The 19,572-nt window shown below is 45.9% G+C and overlaps 1 protein-coding gene across 3 annotated transcripts in view; it reads right to left on the reverse strand.

Moving 5' to 3' along the window:
* The window catches only part of ADGRL3 (adhesion G protein-coupled receptor L3), a 479,174-nt gene extending 461,417 nt beyond the window's left edge, over positions 1-17,757 (reverse strand). The window contains exons 1-3 of one of the 3 annotated variants that reach the window (XM_058420608.1): positions 17,658-17,757; positions 17,417-17,539; positions 17,011-17,193 (exon numbers count right to left, since the gene is read on the reverse strand). The gene's annotated coding sequence lies outside the window, so the exon portion shown is untranslated. Of the gene's footprint in view, positions 1-16,695; positions 16,739-17,010; positions 17,194-17,416; positions 17,540-17,657 lie in introns of those variants that run through there. The other 2 variants (XM_058420609.1, XM_058420610.1) reach the window with 2 other exon arrangements.
* Positions 17,758-19,572: the final 1,815 nt, after the last annotated feature.

Here is a 19,572-nt window from a genome sequence, read left to right on the forward strand (position 1 = left end):
GAGACTATCAGGATTTATGTATACCTTATTCACAGAACATAGCTTTGTTAGATAAATCATTAATTTGCCTATAGCCAGGAGCTTAGGGCTGCATTCTGGGAAGCTCCTCTTGCATCAACTGGCGCAGCATCCCAGGGTATCTACCCAAGGCATGCCTTCCCACACGAGTCAAGGCAGACACATTTCCCAGCATCTGCCTTTTCACCATCTTCACAGACTTTTATGCTTGCAGCCCTTGAAAGAAAAAGGAAGAGCAGCGGTATAATTGGTCAGGTTTGCAGGTCACTCCATGTTCCTGAGGGAAAAAAGTCAGAGAGGTACAAAAGCCATGCTGGGAGTGCCACTCATAACATACAGGACTACATAGGAACTGACAGGAGGAATCACTCGTACGCCACCACACTTGCTTTTATTTTTGTGATATTTAAGGTATATGTCTTACACCAGCTGAAGTGAGAGCTCCTCCCGGGCACAAGCTCTGTGAAGATCAGGGGCCATTTCAATTATTCTCCATGCACTTCCTGATGGATCAGCTTTGCTGTGCCAGGTACCAGCTTATCACCCAGATTCACATTTGAATTGGAAATGCACTGCAAGCCAAGGAGAGTCATTTCCTGGGGTGGGATTCACCTCCTCCATCTTAAGGTATCTGCAATGTAAATGTCTCTATCTGAGTTTGGCACCTTAGGCTCCCTTTACAGTCCGTGTAAGAAATAATCTTTTTAGGATGAGATTCATCTGACATATTTTAAAGGTCTACATGAGAAGGAAAGGAATCATGTCTCAAAAATGTCTTCCTCTTTCCATCAGACAGAGGGTCAATTTAAATCATTAGCTAGCATACAGACATCTCAATTGGACCAGATAAACAAAACCTACTTCATCTTTCTGCTTTTAAAAAACAAAACAAAAACAAACAAACAAAAAAAAAGTCACCAAAAAAAAAAAGAAAAATCCCAAACAAACCCACACAAAAGCCCACCCCCCCAAAAAACCCCAAAATCAAAGCAAAAGACCACAAAAGCCAGACACGCTAATCCCACAGCAAAAGTGGGATGCAGAATAAAAGAATAAAATTATAAAAATACCAATTAGCTATTCAAACAAGCCGGAACAATGCCCACTTCCTGTCCACCACACTTCAGCACTGCAATAAAAGCTCGCTAATGAGCCAGTTAACCACACCAAAATTATTCACTGCCTACAGCAGCGACCAGCTGACTGACCACCAAACGTGTCCCAGTGGATGCTCCCCAGCTGCACCTCAGCCCAACTCAGTGTCTGGGCAGATACGACGACAGGAAGGCACGCTGCTCACTGGGATGTTTTTTCTAGATACCTGACCAGCTCAAATCATTTTGTTCAGAAAGAGAAAAAAGCAAAGTTGCAAGAGTGCCATACACATCAAAAAGCAGCCAGCAGAAGCTCAAGAAATTTGGAGCCAAGGTTAGTTGCAAGGAAAAGCTAAGCATGTGTCATTATAAAAATATACACAGGCAGGATCCAAGCACCAACCATTATTTCTGCATAAAGCAATAATTAAAAAAAAAAAGTTGTGTATCTTTATTCCTCTCATAGCCTAAGTATAACAGGTATTATTTCTGGAACAGCAACAACTTCTAAGGTATCTCCAAAATGCCCAGGCTTTGGCACATCATGATCTTCATGAAGTAGCTGTATACATGCAACTTCCTACTGGAGTGCTCAAATATCATTTTTAATCAGTGACACACTTAGAGCTCCCCAAAGAGAAAAGACATGAAACCATAAAGGTCAGCACAGAGACTGAAGAAGTTCAGCAGACAAATCATGGGGCATGAGGGGATTACGCCCTGCCACACTTGTACAACTGAACTCAATACTTCTGCTGCCTGGTCCTGCAGGCAACAGATCTGTTAATCATAACATTATAATATATATACAATACATAAGAGGTGCATAACAACCTCTAAGTTATCAGGTATCAGTAAAATAAAGTGACAGGACATTGTACTTTTAGAAGAAACTTTTATTTCCCCCATATTTCAGCAATATTATAAGCCACCACTAGATTACTTTTCCAATATGTCTCCACATTGAATGAAGGAGATATTTGCAAGCCTTTTCAAGCTGATTCACCCTTTACTTTTCCAGGCAACCTCTTACATGACTAATGTGCAGGAAAATTCAAGTCCACAACATTCAGCTCTCAATTAGAGGCTATTTTTAATTAGCTACAAACACTATATCCAAAGACCGTATCAGCAGCAACTGGCCTGAATCAACACAGAGTTCTTGAGGAAAACAAACAAAGCAAGCCCACACAAGAAAACCTCATCTGGCCTTCATCCAAGCATGCAAGCTAAGGGACATTTCCATACCACCCTGAAGATTTCAGTGCATTGGCCAAAGCCAGACTAATAAGGGAAAGACAGCTTCTTCTCAGTTTAAAAACAGAAGTTGTTTCTTTACCATACCCTTACCTGACAGGAACAGTATAGAGACAAGCACAACAAAAACACACCAATATGAAAAAACAGGAAATACAGTTTTCATTGGTCTGATAACCTAAAATGTAAAAAAGATGAGAACTGATCAGCAAGGTGGAGGAAAAACTCAAAAGGAGAGAAAAAAAAAAAAAAAAAGGGTCCCCATCCATCCCTTCATGCACCCAGAAAAATGGGGGCAGCCACAACACTGCCTGCTCATCCTCCTCCATCGGCACATGCCGATACCATTTTTGTCATGATGTGACACCAGCACCTAGAGCTGAACACCAAAGGGCAAACATGGCAAGGCTACAACAAGATTTCACAACATGATTTATTTGTGGCTCCCAGCAGGTCTTCCAAGGTGATGAAATGTCTTGCCAGCAGCTGAAATCCTGATACTGAGACCACAGACCAGCATTAAACAAAGTGTTGCTCCTGCTATTATTTTATCCCATCCTGTTCATGAACTATGTCCTCTTGATTAATTTAAATAATTGCTCTGTGTTACAACAGCATCAGTAGACACACATTGATCATCTTTACATATCCTGGATGCCTGACATAATGAGTCTGGAAATAAAAGTGGAGAAACTCAAGAAAATGGAGTCGGCATCCAGCTAGGAAAAAGCTGGAGTAGCCAGGAATCAGCCTCTGCTTTGCTGGAAGGGAAGACACCTGTCAGGATACAAAAGGATCCTCCTTTCTCCCTCAATCAACAGAAAATTAGCAAGGAGGCTGGGAACTTAACATAATTACACGGCGACCTTTGAACCTTATTGCTGCACGCACACACAGGTTTAACTGTATGGCTGTCATTAGTCCCTTACTCCCTAACACAAATTAGCCGTGTTAGGCAAAATAAGGCAAAAACTCAACAGGAGCAGAAAGCAAGAAATATCGCCAAGAGCAGTAATTAGTATGCACTGCAGCTGGACACCCTGTGCTGCCTCCAACATGGGCACCTTCCCCTTCTCACAGGTTTTGTAACATCTGGCAAAGAGGGCTCCCTTGAGCTCTAAGGAGCAACTTGCCCTTCCTTGTGGCATTTGCCTAGCATTGGTTTTTGCCACAGACTGCTGTCACATCCGCCAGCACTGAGACCTTCAGCCTCAAAGTCCACACAACTGTAGAGAAGCCCTCAAGTTCAGCACAGGTGACTTCCAGACAGGGAAAAGGGACTGAAAAATACCTCCCGCTCCTACGTACCTTTGCCAAGGGCCACCACAACTCTCAGGATGGAAGCATCACTGGTGCTTCCACAACGTGCACCAACCCAACCAGCACACCCAGAACAAGTGGCAAGCAACTTTCATTTTAAAAAATAGTTTAGCTTTAGGAACGATGAAATGCTAGTACAGAATGCCACCTCCCTTTTTAAACAGTCACCTGAGAAATTCATCAGTGGTAGATTTTTTTGGCTGATTTTCGAGTCCCAGTGAAAGTACAGAATTAGGGGAAATGCTATAGCTCTGCAGCATTTACATAAAAAAAGAACAAAAATTTTAAATATTACAGGAAGACCTAATTTCCAATTCAGAAACAAATTATCAGACTCAGCTCAGTAACAGATACATATAGAGTTACGTGCACCAAGCTAGTTCTACAGAAGAGCAGATGTCAAGTAGTCAAAATTCAGTCCAGTGAATTTTCCATCTTCCTTTTCCTGTCTGACTTTCTAGCTTAAAGAGAACATAATGGGACCATTACTCTTCCAGCAGGCTGTGCTTTCATATGTAAATTTCATCTCCATAAAGGAACATTTTTGAATGTTTGGGGTTTTTTTAAGGCTGGATTATAACCTAGCTTCCATGCAGGGACCAGAGGAAACAAGGCCTGTCTGAGCACTGAGTTTTGACCAGAGCCAAGAACATCTGCCATCCTTCTGCAACCAGTAAAATGGTTACAAACCCAGCTCTCTTTGCCCCTACCCTTCCTCTTTGTCTGCCACCACCCCAGGATGACGATTTCATGGCAGGCAGTTTCACCACCCTCACCACCCTGGGGACACCATCTCGGATGCTCAAAAAGGATCGTGTTTGCTGGTCTTTGACCCATGGCTCTGGGTTTGCAGCCTCTGCTAAAAAAAAACAACTCATATCCAGCTGCAGATGTATGGAAGAGCCCCCTTACAATATGATGGTCAGCTACATGCTTACAGGCCATATTCCTCCCCAGTGTACCATATACACAAATCATCTCGCAAGGAGAAACGTTCCCTGAAGCTCAGGCAAACATCGTGGCAAAATATGCAGAGCTCACAGACACATCAATTCCTGTGCTTCACACCCAGCCTCACAAATCTGCATTTGGCATCTGGTGGGATTAGCTGCGCACTAGGAGAGAAAAAAATATATGCATAATTTCAAGTTATTGGAAAGTCCTGAGAGCTGTCCAGCTCCAAGGAAAAGCAATCCCCTTAACCAAAGGCCAGGGAAGGTGAGCAGCTAGAGCATCAAACACTGGAGGCCTCCTAAACTGGTACCTCAAGATATCATTAAGGCATGGAGCTCACATCTTCTTTGAACTCCTGTAAGGAAAGGTTTACCTCTAGAAGGAGGAATCACCTAATCATCATCTAACCTGATGTAAAGACAGCCGCTGTACAATGCAGGGAAGCAGTGGGGCATTTTGGGATTCATCAAAACACAGTTTCGCAGCAGAGGCACTCTGGGGTCCTTTCCTTTAAAAGTGGAATTTCCCCTTCACTAAAAGTGAGAACACTTGTGGGTTGAGATAAGGGTGGTTTAATAGGTAGAGCAAAAGCTGTACAGGCAAGCAGAGCAAAACAAGGAATTTATTCACCACTTCCATGGGCAGCCAGGTGTTCAGCCATATCCCAGATAAGAAGGGCTCCATTGCACACAGTGGTTACTTGGGAAGACAAAAAGCCCCCAATCAAAATGTCTTCCCCTTCCTTCATCACCCCCTAACTCAAAATGCTGAGCATGATGCCATATGGGAAGAAATATCCCCTGGGTCAGCTGGGATCAGCTGTCCTGGCTGTGTTTCCCTCCCAGCTCCCTGTGCTCCCTCAGTCTCCTCACTGGTGAGATGGGGTGAGAGGCAGAAGAGCTCTTGACACTGTGCAAGAGCTGCTCAGCAGTGACCAAAATACCTGTAAATTATTGACACGGTTTCCAGCACAGATCCCAAACACAGCCCCATAACAACTACTGTGAAGAAATTAACTCTAGCCCAGCCAAAACCAGCACACTGATGATAAAAACAAGAAAGATGAGAGTATTTCCCCACATTTCACATCTTCTCCTTGTTGGACACAATATAAGAGGTTAAACACCCTGTAGTGAAGTCTCCCTTTGTCTCACTGATTTGGAACTATCATAAAACACAGGACTGTTTAGGGGCATCAGCACTGATGACAAGCGACAACTACCATCAACTACATTAGCACTGACCACAGGAGTAAAATCCCTGTTTGAAGATTTGTGTTTGTGGGTGTTTGTTTTCTTTTTTACTTCTATAAAATTTAAGCACCTAAAAGCTCTAGCTAAAGGGTAAGATTATTGATACAGAGCTAGATATATATGTGCATCACTTGATATGCCAAACCATATGCCAACAGGGAAGTCCTGAAGCGTGTAAATCTTGATCTGAAAATAATTCTCAGCAGAACTAGGGTCTGAATCTGTAACATATGATAATTTCCCTGCATCCTATTCTCACACCTGTGCTCATGTTATCTTCTCCCCACAATCACACTGCAAAACCCTACACCAAAAAAATAACAAGCCCAACCCCCAGAACACGTCGCATAGCTGTCTCACTGTCACATCTATTATTCAAGAAAGGTCTCATTGAATAAATGTCTGTTCAGAGGCTCTAAACAAATTTCATTTCTGAACACCACTGTCTGCAGCCCAGCAGGCCATTTCACCAAGATAAGATCACACATTTAATCAAACGCTTCAAAAAAGAAATACACACCGAGTTTGCTTAATAACGTCAAATAATAAAAGTGCACCACCGGCAGCATACTAATTTTTAGTGCTCTTTCTTCTTTGAGGGTTGTCTCAATAGTCAAGGTCAACCGTACATGGGATTTCTTCTAATTAGGGTTTCTGGTAATGGCTAGACCTGCTTACTCTCACCACTTAACCATGGTTTTCCCTAAAATGAAGATATCTCTCTTTCATTTTAAATTAAATCACTGCAGCATCCCACCCAAGTGTGACAGACAAAACTGCATAACTCTGCTAATTCAATAGAGGACATAAATGAAAGAAACAAAACCCACATCTTTGTGGTCAACAAGCAGTCATCCACACAAATGTCTACGGTAGAAAAGGAAAAGTGATTTACAGGGAAGAAAACAACATGATTATCTGCTTGATGCTTAACTATAGCTCCTACTGCAGTACAGCACAGACCTATTTTGAGTTAGAAACTGGGAGCTGACTTGGCATCCCTAGGCCAAAACAGACTTTGCCCTTTATTTTATTGTAGTAGTAAGAGGAACCAGCTCAAAAATCCAGCATTATGTTCGTACTATTGCAAAATATACCTCTATTACTACAGACCAGACTTAAATGGTATTCTTCACTAACTTGTCTATTACTCTGTTTATTAATAACTGCTTATTTATGCATTTAAGTAATCAGCTTTACCACAATGACGACTGCTGAAAGAGGCTTTGCCCCCAAATTACGTGAACTTGGGATAACCGTGGACTCTTGCTGTGCTCAAGCCTGCAGCTTGAAAAGGGTCAAACAAAAGCTGGCATCCTCACTCTTGCAGCCTGGCTCATAGGTTATGCTGGGCTGCCCTTTGCTTGCTCAGGATGAGGGAGCAACCAAGCATAAAGGCATTGGAGAAGACAACCCCCCATCTGCTGCTGCCAAATCTTAAGACAAACAGCGAGGCAGCTCTGAGATATACTCCACGTCTTCTCTGTCAAAAACAGCCCTGCAGACATTGTGGAGGTCCAGATTCTCCCCCTGAACAGGAAAATTGCAGCTTAGTTGAGGTTGGCATGAACAACTGCTAGAGTCTATTGGCAGACATCTTTCTACATGTTTCAAGCACCTTGAGTTTCACCCAAGGTCTCAGCTCCCCTGCAAACACAGGGCTGCTCAGTTGGGAATATCCTCATGTGCTCAGTGGTGTGTGCCTGTAGATCTCAGCAAAACAAGGATACTTACATAGGTATCATTCCCTTATTGCAGTGGGTATTGTCTACCTCTACTTTCAGCAAGGCTCTAGACACTATCTCTCACAACATCCTCACAGGCAAGCTCAGGAAGTGTGGAACGGATGAGGGAACAGTGAGGTGGATAGAGAAATGACTGCACTGCAGGTCCCAGAGGGTTGTAATCACTGCACAGGGTTCATTTGGAGGCCTGTCACCGGTGCTGTCCCCCGGGGTTCAATACTGGGCCTGGTTAATCAGTGACAAAGGGGCAGATGCCTCCTCAGCAAGTTCACTGATGACACAAGGCTGGGAGGAGTACCCAATTCCCCAGAGAGACGGGCAGCCCTTCAGCAGAAATCATCTGAAATTCAGCAAAGGCAAATGCCAGGTCCTGCACCTGTGGAAGAATAATCCAAGCACCAGCACAGACTGGGAGCTGACCTGTTGGGAAGCAGCTCAGTGGAAGAAGGACCTGGAGGTCCTGGCAGACAATAAGCCATCCATGAGCCAGCAGTGCCCTGGTGTCCAAGAAGGCTGATGGTGTCCTAGGACGCACTAGGAAGAGCATTGACAGCGGGCTGAGGGCGGTGATCCTGCCCCTCTACTCAGCCTATGTAAGGCATCACCTGGAATGCCGTGTCCAGTTCTGGGCTCCCTCAGGGCAAGAGGCACAGAGCTCCTGGAGCAAGTCTAGTGGAGGCCAAGAAAGATGCTGAGAGCCCTAGAGCACTAAGGGACTTGAGCATTTATGGAAGAAGTTCTTTACTGAGAGGGTGGTGAGGCACAGGTTGCCCAGAGAGGCTATGGATGACCAGGCAATGAGTGTTCAAGTCCAGGCTGGATGAGGCATTGACCAACCTGATCCAGCTGGGAAGTATTCCTGCCCATGGCAGGGGTTTGGAACGACATGATCTTTAAGGTCCCTTCCAACTCAAACCATTCTCTGATTCTATGATTCTGTTTCTCTTACTGAGATAGAAGTAACAGGCTAAGAGAGCTGGGCCTGTTCACCCTCAAGAAGAGATGGCTGAGAAGGGATCTCATCAATGTCTGTCAGTATGTGAAGGGAGGTACAAGAGGATGAAGCCAGGCTCTTTTCACCAGTGACAAGCAAAAGGACAAGAAGCAATGGGCAGAAACTGAGGCACAGGAAGTTCCACCTGAACATGAGGAAGAACTTTTTTTACTGTATGGCTGACCAAGCACTGCAACAGATTGCCCAAAATTGTGAGTCTCCCTGACTGGAGATATTCAAGGACTGGATGCAAAGCTGGACAATGTGCTCCAGGATGATCCCACACCAGTAGGACAGTTGGATCAGATGACCCACTGTGGTCACTTCCAACCTTATCTATCCTGTGATTCTGTGATTTCAAGCCTCCCTTCTGAACATCAGTGATGTACAGAACAAGGCTCCCCACTCCTGCAACTGAAAGGCCTCTCACAGACTTTAGAAAGACTCATTGCAAATTGGTGACCTACTTAAGGAGATCTATAAAGTGCATTACAATTGTAATTGTGGATCCCCTGTCAGAAGGTCACAAGTTATCCCTCTGTGCAGCATAATTGCTATATTTCAAATACCTATCAGGAAGAATTTTACTCAAGGAGGTATATGTCATTTTGGAGCTGTACCAAATAAAGCAGTGATTGTAACACTACTGTCCTCTTAAAAAAAAAAAAAAAAAGACATAGACATTCCACACACCTGCATCCATTAAAGATAATCCAAAATGACATTTTCTTGAAGAAGTCTGTGCTGTGGGAATCGCAAGTGCAGTAGTCACATCATAATTTCCCTCGGAAGGAAGTGGGATATATACATCAAATTTTCAAACTATTACAGCTTGTGATTACAATATCCAAAATCCAAAGGAATGACATTTTAGATTACACACACAATTCCAACGGGTTTTAGCTGAGACACAATGTCCAATATAGAAATCTGTGTTGTGCCGCAAACAAGAACAGCTGTTCTCTGAATACTCCGGGTAAGCTATCTACTACAGGATTACATACCAGTCCTGTGCACCTCCAGATACACTCCACATTAAAAAAATCATTCAGGAAAGCATCCCAAAGCCTTTTGTAAATGCAGGGAAAAAAAGGAGAGAGACAAAACAAACAAACAAACCCAAACCAAAAATGCAAAAGAATGCAGCAACAAAAGTGGTAAGTAAGGATTCATATTACACAGCACATATGGGTAAAAAAACCACAACATACATCTTGCTGAAACAAAAACACCCAAACAACAAAAACCTGTGGCCTTTGAAGTGAGTGGTGGGAATTTGTACCATTTCAAAATCACGTTTCAGTCCATAACAGACACATGCAAAGGCAAACCAAAAGAAAAGGAGTTAACATGATCCTTGAAATTCTCAACTGTCTCCATCAGTGAAATGTATTCAAAAACACAGCTACAAAGGGTGGGTTTTTTTCCTTTCCTCCAGCAGCCTTTGGAACAGGGTAAAAAAAAAAAAAAAAAAAAAGGGGGTGGGAGAAGGAAGGTAAAAAAAGAGAAAAAATCCAGAAAGCTATTGAAAATCTCCTTACAGGGTCAGCTGGCACTGGAATGCATTTGAGTATTCAAGGTACCCACCCATGCAGAACATCAAAAACTGGGCTTGTGTCCCTCCCCTATTCTCACGGGCTTAAACCAAGGCTTGGTTTGCAACACTGAAGAGCAAGGCAGGGCAGTGCCTCTGCTGGGCTCGTAAACAGAGACCCACCGATCAAACACAGCAGGGACGGGACACTGCTTCTGCTTAGGGCTGCCCTTGTCTCCTGGTGTCCTGCAACACAACACACCAGCTTTATCACTAAAAAAAACTAAACAGCTCAGCAGCTCCCAGTGCTGGGCTCTTCTGAGCTAAAATCCCCATCCAACCTAGGCCTGCCCAAAGTTAGGCAGCATACTTGTAACTAGCATGCCCCTTACTCCTTGCTTGAAGGAAAATGCTGCCATCCCCAAGTACGCTGCAAGCAGCACTTCTGCAACACAGTGAAGCTTCTCTTCCTCACTGTGCAGGCAAAAAAAATCTCATTAAGGGAGGCTTGGGATCAGCAACTTTGGAATGGAAAAAATAAGCAAGGACCAGCACTGACTCTGATAAAACATGTGGTTGCTCAACACGTCTGAAAATGTGGTTGATCTGTTTTGGAGCTGGACTACTAACGAAGTAACTCAGTCAAAAGTTTAAAACTGCAGGCCCATGCACAAGTTATTGTCCGTTACTGCACCTACCAAAAAACAACCAGAAAATAAACAGAGAAAGTCTTTCCAGCAAGACAATTAAAAAAACCAAACAACTATATGCATCAGCACCATCATTTCACAAACAAAATCTATGTATGCACACACAGACATACACATGGGAGTACATATGTTTTGGGTATAGGTGCAATTCTCAGATTTCACCTAAAGCCAAAATTATTTTTCACTTCACTGAGTTTGCCAAAAAAATTAGAACTGTGTCTGTTCCCCAAATCACGGCATTTATATGTCTATATATGTGCCTGCACATAATAAACAGATGCTCTAAGACTTCATTAGTCGGAATGTTCCTATTCCCCGAACTTTAAACAGTGGTCATTGATGCCCTCACCTCTGTAAATAGATTCTTGGTTCTTGGGGAGTGGGAAAGGGACTTACTGGAAAAACTCATACATATTGTATGCAGTGACTCTTACAAACTAATTAGCTGCCATTGGTATAAAACCACTAAGAGTCTTATCCAAAGGGGCCAGGTTTAGACTAGACCTCCTTTCAGAGCAGTGCTGTGCAATGCTGGCACCTTTGAGCAGGACTTTGCAGTAGGGCAATTCATGGCTACATTCTAAGCAGCACTTCTACAAAAGCACAGAGAGTCCTATTTCACTTGATTTTAACTTTGCATTGCTGTAAGAAAACACTCATGTTGGTCCTTTGTATTTATGACGCTTCACTCTAAGTTTTAGAAACACATAGCTCCGTTCCAAAGTTCAAAATCAATGACTTTACCTGATATAAATCAATGCAACTGCAATCAAATCAGTAAAGCTCTTACAATTAATAGTAGCAAAGCTACAATCCAAACTACTCAAAACACTGTGCGTAATATTTCAAAGCTGTTCCCTGACAGGTACCCACCGTAACGAACTGGAGTTGTGCTTCAGGCCTCTGAAGCATTAGGTTTGTAGCCACTGAAATAATTCCTGTGTAATTACTCACATGCTGACTAGCGTGCTTTAAAAAATAATTTTCAAAAACCCTGGCAAGAGTGAGCACCAATGGATACTCTGTAAAGGTTTATTACTCTTAGGCATTTAAATGAAATCTACAACTTCGTGTTGCCTAACTGGGACAGCTGCCAAACTTGTCTTTACTTTCTTCAGAATGCGGTCTATTTCATGACCCTTGAAACTGAAAGCTGTCAAGCCTCAAAAAAAAGTGCCTTGATTTTAACTTTGGACTGTTTTCACAAACACATTTTAGAAACATACACAGATTTCTGCTCTTCCTCTCTGTTAGTTGCTTTGTTCGGCCTGAAATGCCACCTCTGGCAAAGACGTTACAAAACAATTAGCAGAAACTTGATGCTGAAGCAGGGGAATGTTTTTGAACAGATACCACATCTGAGATTCTGGAGCTTCTTTTCAGAAGATACCACATATGAGATCCTTGAGCATCTTCCCCTCACAGGAAAGCCCACAGAAGTACTCCACTGACTGCAGTGGGAGCAACCATCACAGATGCAGCAGTACCTCCCTCAGACAGGAGTGGGCCTGAAGAGATGAAAAGTTCAAAAAGGGAGGGGGAAAAAAAAAAAAAACCTCAGCCAGAGGAAAACAGAAGTTTCAGGCAGGCTGAAAAAAAATCCCGCACTGAGCACCACTTAGTAAGTAAAACCGTGGTCCTGAACATTACTAAAATGATGTTTTCATTGCCTGAAAAGACTAGCTACCTTGCTATAGTTACAGATGCTTGAGCAACAACTGGCAAAAACATCTGCCTTACAGGCAAAATCAGAAGACTCTCTGAAAAGGCTGCTGAAGTAAAAGCTATAGTGTCAAGGTGTCCTTAGAGAAGTTGTCTTAAAAATGAACACTTAGCTTGCAGCCAGGAATTTCAGACTACACTGCAGAGATTATCTAGTGAGGAATGCAAAGCATTACACTGCAAACCTGGAGGCCAAAAGCAGGCAATGAGATAACGTCCTAGATAGAATCACATCACAGATTTGAGTAGGAGGTAGGTTCCTTGCCATTAAAGTAGGCAAGAATTAAAAGTAGATACTTAAAAGCAAAGTTCTCCTTCTTGTTCATCAGCCTGCTCTGGGAGCTTCCACTGCCAATAGGCACTAGGATGAGATCAGGGAGTGCTAGAGCATCTCAACACCTCCAAAAACAGGACACAGTCACATGCATCCCAAGTAGGGATTAAAGAGCCTGACATTAAGGGTTGATGAGGATCGTGACAAACATTTGACATAATTCAAGGCAGGCATGACCCCAGGAGATGAGGCAGTCAGAGACCAGCATGTCACACCGCCTTACTGGGACAGGTACATTCCTACAAATACACCAATGCATACTGAACTCCTTCAAGAGATAATTTCTAGCTCTCCATCCTGCAACTGAAAGCACTGCCTAAAGACATAGCAGAGACTGAAGTGCGGATGTACACTCAGAATTTGGCATCATGGTGCATTTTTCATATTCCCATCCCAGCAGGAGGGCATCTATTGAATGAGAAAAGGACCAGCAGGGAAGAAATGGGTGTCCATAAACATCTCTCCAGGATGCTGATGCTCACCAGTACATCCTACCCCAATATGCAGCCCATCAGAAGGGACAGACAAAACCTTCTTAATTTTGCAGGGCTGTCCCGATGTTTCAGTATTGTTCTCAGCAACCCATCAATATTGTGATGTCTATCACTCAGACGATCACCACTCAAAAAAAAAAAAATATTTTTTGAGTTGTTCTTACAAGCCTTTTGTGGTGTGCAAGAAGCCTCTAGGGAATAAAAATTTTTATCAAAATCATTCCAATCGCAGTATTCAGCTGTTTCCACAACCACCAAGTAACATAATTACAACAGGAAAAAAAATTAAAAAATAAAAAAGGGACTTATTTAAAGCATAGAAATCCTTGTGCCTGTCCTCCATGCCTTAGCTTTTCCCTGATCCATTCTTGCTCCCTGAACTCCATCTCTTTCATCAATCTTTAACCCATCTTTTAAACTGTGTCACGCATTAAATTGCTTCCTAGTCAATCTACACCAGTCCCAGCACTATTAGTATTAAAATTGTTAATAAATCACCCATTCCTAGGACTTCTCCATTTACAAAGACTTTCCTCCCCCGTGTGCATGAATAAATGTGTTGATGATGCGTCCACTCATGCTCTGAATGTGAAAACCCTGACGGCAGCATCAAGCCCTCCAGCTGAGTGCTGCCCAAAGATAAAGGTCATGCACATTCCTGTTCAGTCCTGGCTGATAATTCGCTCCACCTGCCTCTAAATGTTTATTTATTTATTTTTCTAACAGCCCTGCAACGCTGGGCTGAGATGGCTGGTTCATCAGTCAGCCGGATGTGAAAGCCTGCATTTTCACCAACAAACCTGCTTACACTTCCCTCCCAGCCAGCAAAGAGGACCAGCTTCATGTTTGCACCAGCAGACATAGGGCAATTTGCTTTTTGTTTCAGGAGGAAAAAAGCCTTTTTCTGCAATTAATGCTTGGATGGGCAAGTTGAGCACCTCTGCCAGATCACCCCCGACTGGGAGGAAAGACGTGGTCCCCATGGCATCCCAACCTGAGGGATGCACAGCCAAGCAAGCAAAGGAGGGGGGTGGAGGGATGGAGCCGGCAGGGCTCGGGGGGACAAATTCAAATATCCTAGGCTGAGATGTAAACCACTTCATCCCCAGAGGGCACCGAGAAACTGAAACACCAGCTCCAGCTTTTGTCACAAAAAACCATCTCCATGAGGACTCAGTAGCCTCAACTTAATAAATACCATTAAAATCTCACTGCCCCACAAAGCAGCACTCAATGTTTTCACTATCATCAATCTACACTGTCATTTATCTTGTTCTGGAATTCAATGCTAAACTAAACATACCTTCTTCTAACCACCCCAAAAAGAAAAGGGAGAATATGTATTTATTCAATAACAGAAATTATGTGGAACTCACAGGTCAAGACTAGCTTTATAAAAACAGTCCTTTTGTAACTAAACACACCAGAGATTTGCATCCACTTTATTTTTTGCTAGCAGGTAACAAGACGACAGTCACTTTATAGTAAATCAAGCCTAAATAAGGAAAAAGTACTCTTAAAGTACCCTTAAAGAGCAGGAACAGGAGCAGCCTCGACCACAAGAAGAGGGACTGACTCCTATTCTCTCAGAGCAGTTTAATCTTCAGGAAAAAAATAAAGCTTTACCATGGAGCCCTAATCTGAACTTCGTCACCCAACATTGGCATAGATCTAAAGTGACGACTGCAGAGTTTTTGACAGCAGCCCATTTTAACTTGTAACACCTGGTTTACTCCCATGAAAAACTCCATAGAAGAATTCTTCCTAATGAATGCACAGTAGAAGCCTGTTCGTATTGCAAACCCCTGGAAATGATGATAAATGAGCTCTACAAAGCACATGCTACTACTCAATACCAAGCAGGCAGCACTGGCTGCGCTCTTAAGAGGCAACATTCCACAATGAAAATGGAACTTTATTTCTTTTCAACTCCAGGGAAGATTTCTTTTTGGTCAGCTTTGAAAATTTTGATCCTACACTCTGGAATAACCAGTGCTATAATACAGAAAGAAATGCAGCCGGCAGACTACCTCTCTGCCTTATATCAAGAAACAGATGGCATTTTCGCCCTTTCCCTTGCATCACAGCCTCCCTCTAAGCAGCTGGCCGCCTGGAACCAGAACTGTAAGAGTAGAAATGGCAGTAACTCCTAAGGAGTGATCTAAACAGGAAAGTAAATACAATAGACATGGGTTGTTTTGGCTAAAACGATAATGAACTCTACAAGTTGACAAGCAGAAACAATACATTGCTTGTTGGCCAAAATACGAGTTGTTTTAACTACCGCAGAGAAGAACCTCATGTCTATCAGGAAAGGAAGAGAAAGAGAGGCTCCTTTCCTACCTCGCTACCCCCCCAAGGAAAACTAAACATCTGCTTGCCTGTAGGGGTAAGGGTGAGAGGAAAAAACCCCAACTAAACGTACGGGAGGATCAGCGTTACTTCCCTGGACGACTCCGGATGCAAGGCTGCTGATCAAACTCAGTCCTTGAAGGCAATCCCCCAAATACCCAGGGCACATCTCTGGGGTAGTGTAGCTACATCCTCATTAGCACTAACGGGCACCAGCTGGGGGTAGGCTCCTTAAACGGGGAAACAGGGTTGCCCTCCAGCTGATGGCAATGAGGAACCATCAGCCTTATAACCGTACTTCCAAGTTAGGCGGTCAAAAGATGATTGCAAGGGGAACAAAAATAAATAATTAACGGAGCAAATGAACAAAGGGTTAAAAAGGCATTAAAAATGCCATTTTCGTCGCTCAGCTATACATATCGGCCCTTGCTCAAAACAAACGCCAGTTCTACACTGACAGGAGCCAGCAAACGCAGCCTCCTAGGCAGGAGGTGGGGAGTTCTGCACATCCCTACCTACACCGCACGTTTCGCTCTCTGGATGCACGGGAAGGCGAAGCTCCTCGCGTCTACCTGTAACGCGGGGCTGCTGGATTCAGACCCCTACCCTACCCCCTCACACCCACGCACAGGCATCCCCCAACACGCACCCCCAGTTCGGCAACATCCCCCCAACTCATGCCCCCCCTGATACCCAAGAAAGGAACTGCTTCTCGAGGCACCCTTCAACGATTAAACAGCAACGCAGATCCACGAAGGACTGGGCATGAAGTCGGGGGAAGGGGGGGAGAAGGGGTGAGATCCAGGAAACATAATGAAACTCACGAATTCCTCCGTGTAACATCAGCAAACCCCCTGGATCAACGCGGTGCCTTTCACAGAAAAAACCCAAGAGCGAGCAAGAACAAAACCTACCAGGTCCCCTTCATCTCCTCACTGCCTTTGCCACCCCAGCTGCCCACTGCCAAACCAAGCTGGAGCCTACAAGGCATTTCCAAAAAGGATGCGCACCCCTTGCCTCCACCGTCGCCCAGCATGCAGACCCAGCGAGAGGCTCCCCCGTTACCGGGAGGATCCGGCCCCACTGAAGACAAACTACCCTTATTACAAAATAATTCAATCCAAGCGTGCGCCCAGGGCGGCCGGCACCCTTCAGCCCAACGCAAGCGGGCAAGGGAGCAACTGAGGGCCAGGCAAGGGCTGGTGAGCATCCATCCGCTGCTTACTTACCTTTAGTCACCTCCGGCTCCTGAGATGCGAGTCCCCATCAGATCCTCAACAACCTGCAGCAGGGAGCTGCTGCCACAATCCAGCCATTAAAACCAGTGGTGGGAGTAGGAAGCAGACCTGGCCACAGTACCAAAGCCCCCAGCCAGGAGGAAAAAGGGGGCGGACGAGAAGCACGAAACGTCCCTCAAGCACGGAAAAATTAAAAAAAAAAAAAAAAAAAAAAAAAAAAAAAAAAAAAAAAAAAAGGGGGAAAATAGAAAAAAGTAAAAGTCTTTCCTTTTCTGCCGTGTTCTTCTGCTACACAAGCTTCCTCCCGGAGGACGAGGGTGTGTGGGGATGGGGGAGGCGATCGCTCCCTCCTCTTCCCCGCCGTCGCCGACCCCTCTGGACGAAAGCCCCGATTTACCTCCTCCTCCAGGTGGGCAACTTTAGAGCAAGGTGATGTCTCCGGAGCCGGTACCACCGGCCAGGCGATTCGGATGCGGCAGAGTCATTGCCTGTGCTGCTGCTGCCGCCGCCGCCGCTGCTGCTGCTGGGGAAGAACAGCCGCTGCCGAAGAGACCACCAAAAAAAAAAAAAAAAAAAAAAAAAAAAAAAAAAAGGAGAGAAATCTTCCACCATCCCCCTTTCTCTCTCCCCTCCAGCACCAGCCGCTCTTCGCATCCGCTCCCCTGCCCGCGGCCCCTCGCTCCGCCGGGGCTGGGGGACACAAAGGCGCCCGCGCAGAGGGAGGCGGGTGGTCCTCAGCCCCCCGCGCTCCGCAGACACCCTGGATCCTTCCTCCCCTTCCTCCTCCTCCCGCTGCGGAGACCGCCAGCCCCGGCGCGGCGCGGCTCGGCGCGGGCGGGCGGGCGGAGGGGGCGGCTCCGCGGGCGCGGAGGGGGCGGCTGGGCGGGCGCGCCCCGCGCGGTGCTCAGCGGGGCGCGGGGGGGGGCCGCATGGCCGCCCCGCCGGCTCGGCACGGCTCGGCGCAGCGCACACGCTCCGCACACGGGCGGCTGCGCTCCGGGGCGGCGGGACCCGCGTCCCCCGCAGGGCCGGGCCGGGAGCGGGGGAACGGGGGCCCGGGGAGGAGGCGGCGGCGGGCGGCGCGGCGCTGCTGCCCTGCCCGGCGGCGGCCGCACGGAGCCGGGCGGGCGGCGAGCCGAGGGGCGGGGGAGCGCCGAGGGCCCGGATCTGGGTTGCGCGGACGCGGGCTCCACCTAGCAGCCGGCCGGCACCGCACCGCACCGCACCGCACCGCCGCCCCCGAGCCCGCACTGCCCCGCAGCCGCCCCTTTCCCGCAGCCTCTGCGAGCCCCGCCCGCCACCACCTGTCCCGCAGCCCCCTCCCGAAAAGATCCCGCACCGCCCGGTTGGACACTGTGCCCGTGGCTCCCCTGCCAGGTAGCCAATCGCAGCCTCCACAGGGCACGGACCCACTCCACACTGGATCTCCCACGTCCCGATTGGCCGCTTGGAATTTTGTCCCCATCCAAGCAGCCAATTGCAGCCTGCCTTTGCGGCGCCGATCCATCACCTCTGTGGTTCCGTCACACCTGATTGGGTGCTCTGCCCGCTGCTCCCCTCCCAGAAAGCCAATTGCAGCCTGTATTTCCAACACAGACCCATTCCCCACTAGATTCCCCAGCTCACGATTGGCTTCTCAGCCTGTTGTGCACAGCCAAGCAGCCCAACAGACCCCACCTCCTGGTCAAGGACGGTCTCTGCTGTCCACCGCAGGGATGGGGCTCAGAGCAGCCTGGCATCATCTGGGGCCAGCAAGGCACACTCTGTCCTTACCCTGGCACCCCCAGCAGGTAGGAAACATGAATCCCCTCATCTCCTGAGACTCAGGAACCTCCAGGAAAGAGGACAAGAAGCCTGCCTTTGTGTTAACGTTTGTAATCTTAAATGCTTACATGGGACCTTCCAGAAATAATGGTGCTTGGCTGGAACATGCTGAACACTTTCCTCACAAACCAAATTGTTTGTTTGCTTTTGGTTTTTGAGGGAAGGAACTAAACAAATGAAGCTCTTTTAACAACAAAACAAACAAAAAAGTAGATTTCAGAAAATCGTAGTCTTCTAATTGCATGAGTGCTGGCACATGCAACACACCACACTTTGTCCCAGTGACCAGACCTACTCGGGGATTTGCTGCTGCACTCCCAGCTTCAGCTGTAGCCAAGAGGGCTGAAAGGGCCCGAATGAGGCTTCCTGATCCAACACAGTGGAAGAGACACTCAATTTATTATCCTGTTCAGCTTTTTCCTTAACAAGCTTGTAACTATCCGTGATGATGGAGACCTTGTAAAGCCATCCTTTTAAATGGGATAAGGGAATTAAGTAACCTTGTTTGTTGGCTCCGACCATGACTCAGGAAGATGCTCACACATGTTTCTAGCTGAATTGCTAGTTAGACAAGCGCAGAAATGTGTATTTAAGGTTAAGAACTGCTATTCTGGATGCATTGATGTGCGGTGGAAAATTAGTACCAATAAATGTAAGCGCTGTTTTCCCAATAAGAAAATCAGGGCCCATTCACTGACACTGCAAAAATAAAGGAAGAATATCAACTGT

This window comes from Hirundo rustica, chromosome 5, assembly GCF_015227805.2.
Source record: "Hirundo rustica isolate bHirRus1 chromosome 5, bHirRus1.pri.v3, whole genome shotgun sequence".
Classification (NCBI taxonomy): domain Eukaryota; kingdom Metazoa; phylum Chordata; class Aves; order Passeriformes; family Hirundinidae; genus Hirundo; species Hirundo rustica.